Raw genomic sequence first — 6,369 nt, 5'->3', positions numbered from 1 at the left:
GGGAGGATGATGGGTGGATGTTGGGGATTGTTGGATGGATGGATGAATAAAGGATGGTGCGTGGGTGGCGAGAGGATGGAAGGATGGGTGGAAGGAAGGACGGATGAAGTGATGGATGGATGGGTAGATGGGTGGACAGACGGATGAATGAATGGATGGACAGGACCCGTCCTCAGTGCTGGGGAAGACAGTGAGGAGAAGACACAAAGCCTGCAGCAAGTTGTTGAGCACAGAAGCTGTGGCCATGGATGACGGAAGCCGAGGACAGAAGCAGCTGAGGGTCTAAGGGAGGAGGAGGGCCTTCAGAAGTGAGAGAGAGTCCCTTCCACTGGGGAGAAGGAAAGGCTCCAGTGAACGGGAGAGCTAGGGAAGGGTCCCCTGGAAGAAAGGAGGGCACGAGCAAAGCGACAGGGTAGGAGAGCGGCCATCGATGTGCCCCCTTGGAGTCACCACCTGCATCTGGCTCCCTCCCCAGACCACGAGCTCCTGCAGGTCAAGAGCCGTGTCCCTCTCTCCGGGCGCAGTGCCAGCACTGGCCTGACCCAGGGCAGATGGGCGGCCGGTGCTTGTCGCCTTGGCTGACCCGGCTCATGCTGTCTGCCCCTGTGGCCGGAGCCCAGGATGCGGCAACGTGAAGGAAAATAGGAGCGAGCGTGATCTCAGTAACCCCGGAAACCGTCCGGTCGTGGTCACAGGTGGGGAGCCTGCCCTGCCCAGGGTCACACCGCCGGGGGCTGGCAGAGACCGCTGGCTGGAAGCCCGTGACCTTCTCCATCAGGGGCAGGAGACGAATAAGGAGACAAACAGTAATGGTAAGACCCGGGGCCCGAGCTCACACACTGGGCCTTCACGCCCGTCCCTGTGCGGCACGGAGGGCCCTTTACAAGATCTTGAGGACTCTGCTCTCCACTTAACATTGCTTAACGATTAGTCAAGATGCATTAGGAAAATCCATAATTCTCCCAGGGACTCTAGAGGGAGGGGACGTGTGTGTCCCTCCCCTCCCCCCACAGGCGGGCCCAGTGGCCGTTACCTGTCACCCCACAGCGGCTGTATGAGGGCGTCCGGCTCCAGGCAAACAAAAAAAGTCACTGTGATGCCAAGAGGGCCGGCCTCACCACGCCGGGTGGGGGCTCTGAGGGTTCCAGCTTCCACGTGAGATTCTGGAACCTTCCTCCCAGCTGCTACCCATGCATCTCCCAAATGTCCCTCCTGCATTCCTCGATCAAGCCCTGGGTGGGCCCCAGAGGGCGCCGCCACCCCGCTCGCAAGGGGGTGTCCCGGTCCAATGGAGCATTTGTGTCTCACAGTCCTGGAGGGGGAAGCCCCCCATCAAGGTCCCACAGACCCAGCGCCCAGTGTGGGTCTGGTTCCTCCACCCCCAGTGGGGGGTGGGGGACTCTCTGGGGCTTCTGTGTGAGCACCCTAACCCATTCACGGGGCTCCACCCCCATGACCTGAGGCCTCCGGGAGGCCCAGCATCTCCATACTGTCACGGTGGGGGCTAGGGTGGCACTCACCAAGATTCATGAAACGTGAACTTGGGGGTCCGGGGGGACACACTGAGTCCCCGACAGAGGTATGGCTGGGGGAAGGGGCAGGTGACACGTCAGAGACCCACAGCTGGCCTCGGTGACTTGGGTCCCGCATGGACCCGTCCCCGGGGATGCAGGGAGGACCCGGCTAGGTAGGGGATGACATCCCCCGAGGAAGGCACCGGGGGACCCGGGCTGGAACAGCTGCGGGGTCTGCCGGCCGGAGAGGACCCTGAGGGCATCGGGGCTACGGGAACTGTGCATCAACGGCAGGCGTGGAGCAGCCGCCAGGGTGCTTGGAGGCTGGGGAGAGACACCCGGACTCTGGGAGGCCCTGAAGGCTCCGGAGCAAAGGAGCGACACCCCCATCGGACCCACCTCCCGGCTTGGCAACACTGTCCAGGGCAGCGCGAGTGTGGGGGGGACTAGCGCAGCAGAGACAGAGGTGAGGCTGTTGGAAACAAACAGACACAAGCACGCAAGTTTCCGGAAGAGCGGCCAAGTCCAGCCGGGTCTCGTCTGCTGTCCTTCCTGACCCCGGCGTGGGCCCCAGCGGTCTTTTTGTCTGTCTTCACGGCTCACCTCCTTCCCCTTCCTCTCTGTCTCAACGTCACCCCTCCACCTAGGAGCCCCTCTCCCCACCCTCCCCTGCAGGTGCACCGTCCGCCCTTCTGTCTGCTCCCCGCCCCCCACACCCCTGCTGCAACACTAACCAGGAAGCCCGACGTTCACACCTCCCACGTCCGGGCCCGTCTCCTCCCTGGAGCGCGGCTGTGCCTTCTCTTGTTGGCGTCCCCGGGTCGGCACACGGGAGGTGCTCAGACGTCACAGCCAGATCGTGCCCCCTGGTACTTATTTATCTGAATCTGCCATCTTTACACCCGTGGGTTGTCTTTCCACATACTGGTGCTAGTTTGACGCACTGGAAATTTAATCGTCAAGGAAGCTCTTTTGCTTTAGTGGAATTAACTGTCACGTTCTCCCACAGTCCAGGCCCCGTGCACGATCGGGGTCCACAGAGAGAGGGGCCTGGCCCCCCAGCACCCCGGGAGGGGGCCCTGAGGAGTCCTGGAGCCTCCACCCAGCCGCACATCCTGTCGACCAGGCCTGGTCGGCAGCCCTGGGGCCCCACTGGTCAGGACACCCATGGCTCTGCCGACCGTGGTCCAGCCCAGGGGCCTGGACGCCGGGCTGGGGGCCTCACGATGCCAGCTACACCAAACACACCTCGCCTTACACAAAAGGGGCCCTGATCTCCAGAGGGGCCGGCTCAGAGGGCCAGGGGCCTGTCCCCTGGGACCGTGGCCGACAGCCCAGTAGGGACCCTGACTTTGCCCCCATGGGGCCTCTGGTGGTCCAGAGTGCCCGGCGCACAGTAGGACGTCTGTCCCACAGATATCTGCTCAGTGGAGTGCACAAGAGAGTCCTAGGAGGGGCCCCGGGGTGGGCTGAGCACCGACGGCCACCCGGCCTGTGCCAGGACGTCGCGTGGTCTTCGTATCGCAATCTCAGTTTCTGGAAACTGAGGCTCAGAAGCATGAAGCCCGCCGCCCGGGGCACAGGCAGCCAGGCAGCGCTGTGGCGGGAGGGGAAGCGGGCCCGCCCTCCGGAGGCTCTGAAGGTGGATCCTTCCCTCCCCGTCCAGCCCTGCAGGCTCCGGGGGCCCCTGGGCTTGTGGCCGCTCCTCCGTCTGTCCCCCGTGTCTGGGTCCAAATCCCCCTCCTTTATGTAAGGACTGAGCAGCGTCACCTCCCGTTAACTAGGTTGCATGGAGGAGGCCGGATTTCTACGTGAGGTCGCACGCACAGGCTCCAGGTAGATGCGCATCTGGGGGGACACCGTCCACCCGGTTCAGGCCAGCTCCAGACCCAGGCCGCCTCCTCCCCAGAACCAACGCTGTGCCTTCGCGTCCGGCAAAGGGGGCCGAGGCGGCCCTGCTCCGTTCTGGACCGCTCGCGTGGTCCGGTGAGCTCACTGCAGTCGTGCGTGACGGGCTTCCCACAAAGATTTTCCGTCTGTCCCCTCCCAGAGCTCAGCTCCAACGGCCTCCTTTCCGGAGGTCCTGCAGGCTCGCAGGGAGAGCTGGAGACTCTCGGTGGCACTCACGTCCACCCAGGGCATCTGGAACTTTCCAGAACATCTGGAAGGGAGGCACCTGGCTGGGGAGGGAGCAGCTCCATCTGGCCCTCTCCCTGGAGGAGGCGCACCTCACCACCACCACCCGGCCAGCTCCGTCAGGCCGCGTGGGATCCTTCCGCAGCCCCCCCCCGCCCGAGCCTCCAAACAGATACAGGGCTTTGGGGTAAATTCACGAGCCCCTTTACCCCGGACATGCAAGCCCAGTTCCAGAAAGTTCTTCCAGCGTGAAAACAGGAAGATGCCCTCCTCCAGGCCAAGGGCTGCAGCAGCCAGGGGAGGGGAGGGGCTTCCTGACAGGCGGGCACTCTCTCCTCCTGACCCTCTCCACAAACGCCTTTTGGTCATAGCACAGACTACAGTACAAGCTCCCGGGAGGGTGGCCCCACGCTGGGGACCTTGACACCTGGGAAAGAAGGCCTGGGTCTTACTAACACCTGAGGCAGGTCCAGACGTGAAAAGGAGGCAGGCGAAGAAAGGAACGTCTTAGGGGACTAAAGGGGGGGAGGTGTTGGGGTCCTTCTTCCAAGTCCCAGGGAAAGTCCACGCCGGCACCCCACTCTGGTGGTGTGGGCCCAAAGTCCACAGGCCAGAGAGGGAATGTGCCCATGGAGAGCTGTCCAGAGAGTGAGCATGAGGACAGGATTTCTTACCTATGCCACAGAAAGTACAACACATAAAACAGAAAACTGACCAATTGCACTCCGTTCGAATTAAATCCTCCTGCTCTTCAAGAGACGCCGAAGGGAATGAAAGGGCGGCCCGCAGACTAGGAGAAAACACTTGCACATCATAAAAACGAGTATGATCCTGCATATATAAAGAGCTCCCACAACACAATAACAATCACAAAAGTAGCAGGACTTCAAAAAATGGACAAAGGATTCTAATAGACACTTCAAAGAAGGCAGACTTAGGGATAGCAAACCAGCGTAAAGAGGTGTGGGGCATCGTGGGTCACCAGGGAGATGCAAACCAAAACCACTGTGAGGAACCACCACACACCTGTTAAAATGGCTAGAATTAAAGAGACAGATGGTACCAAGTGTTCGCAAGGAGCAGGGGGCGGGGTTTGATTTTGCTGGTGGTAAAAGTGTCGAATGGTACAGTCTGGCTGTGTTTTCAAAAGTTAAACATGAGGGGCGCCTAGGTGGCTCAGTCGGTTAAAGTCATGATCAACTCAGGTCATGATCTCACGGTTTGTGGGTTCGAGCCCCGCATCGGGCTCTGTGCTGACAGCTCGGAGCCTGGAGCTGCTTCAGATTCTGTGTCTCCTTCTGTCTGCACCCCCCCTGCTCACGCTCTGTCTCTGTCTCTCTCTCTCACTTGCCCCCTTGCTCTCGCTCTCTCTTTCTTAAAAATAAATATTAAAAAAATTAAATATTAAAAAAAATGGAGCAAACTACGAATCGCCACACGTGACAACACAGTTCACCTCCGCGCAGCTCTGCGGGCTGAGCGCGGAGGAGAGCGCGCCCTGTGGCGTCACTTACATAAAAGTCAGGCAAGTCTCTGATCTGTGGTGGCAACAGCAGCGGCCACCGGGGCAGCACGAGGGGGGCTGTGGGGGCGGGCCCGCCGGGGGACACAGGAAGGAGTCGGGGGTCAGCGTGTCCCCTCTTCTGGTGACGGTTTCTCGGGGATTCGCACAGGCCAAAGCTTGGCAAACCGTACGCTTCAAATACGTCAGCTACACCTCGGTAAAGCCGTTTTTAAACGGCCCGGGCCGGCCTATGGCTCTAGCTCAGGGTGAGCGGTTTGCTCGGGAAGAGTCTCAAAGTTTCCGAGGAACCGCTCACCCCTCTGTACACGGCCGAGCCTTCCTGCTAAAAATCGTCTCCGCAGCCTAAAGTCTCCGCAGACCCGGCAGGGCCAAACACGGCCAAGGTCGAGGCCGTGGGAACACCCCCCAGCCCCCCAGCCACGTCTGCCCTCCGCCCCCGACCTGGGGTGAGCTTGCAGGAGGCCCAGGGTTCCGCGGGCCACAGCTCTGCGTTTCTGGAATCGGACTCGCTCCAGCCACACAGGTGTCCCTGCCGGGCGGGTCACAAGCCCCCTTGAGGATGAAATCTTCCGCAAGGGCTGACGTGGAAGATCGGTGGACCTGTGCCTGATCAGCGTGCAAGCTCACGCCTACACTGGGGCCCGGTGCACCTGCACCTCCGTGGGCCGCCGGCAGCGCCCCCACACCCCGGGCTGCCGCCGCACCGCGGGGAGACCGACCGTGTTCCCGGGAGCAAGCCCCTCCCAGACACCCACGCCGGCCTGGAGGCGGCAGTCTCTTCGCGGGGGCTCGGATGGCACACCGACGGCAGGGGGAGGAGCGCTCCCACGGCCCCGACACACACGCCCTCACCAGTGTCCACTCAAATGGCTCTACACAGAAGTGCGAATCCAGCGTTTGTGTCCCCTGACGTCCCCTCGAGGAACTCGAAGCCTCGGAGCCCACACATCATCTGCAGGTCCCATGTTGTGACGGGCGGCGAAGGCCCAGGTGGGGGAGCCCTCCCCAGGGACCTGCCGATGTCCCAGCAGCAGGAACAGGACCCCCTCCCCGCCTCAGCCATGACGACCCCCACCTCCTCCAAGGGGCCAGGGTTCAAATCTCAGTCCGTCGCTTAGTGTGTGACCTCAGACAACTGATTTAACCTCTCGGGGACTCAGTTTCCCCATCTCTAAGATGGGGATGAGACACCAC

The 6,369-nt window shown here is 61.6% G+C and overlaps 1 protein-coding gene across 1 annotated transcript in view; it reads right to left on the bottom strand.

Moving 5' to 3' along the window:
- The window catches only part of SORCS2 (sortilin related VPS10 domain containing receptor 2), a 367,218-nt gene that overhangs the window by 283,676 nt on the left and 77,173 nt on the right, over positions 1–6,369 (bottom strand). The gene's annotated exons all lie outside the window — the stretch shown is intronic.

Source organism: Suricata suricatta, chromosome 1 (assembly GCF_006229205.1).
Source record: "Suricata suricatta isolate VVHF042 chromosome 1, meerkat_22Aug2017_6uvM2_HiC, whole genome shotgun sequence".
NCBI lineage: Eukaryota > Metazoa > Chordata > Mammalia > Carnivora > Herpestidae > Suricata > Suricata suricatta.
The sequence above is the reverse complement of the archived record's forward strand: the minus strand, read 5'-3'. Positions and strand labels throughout refer to the sequence as shown.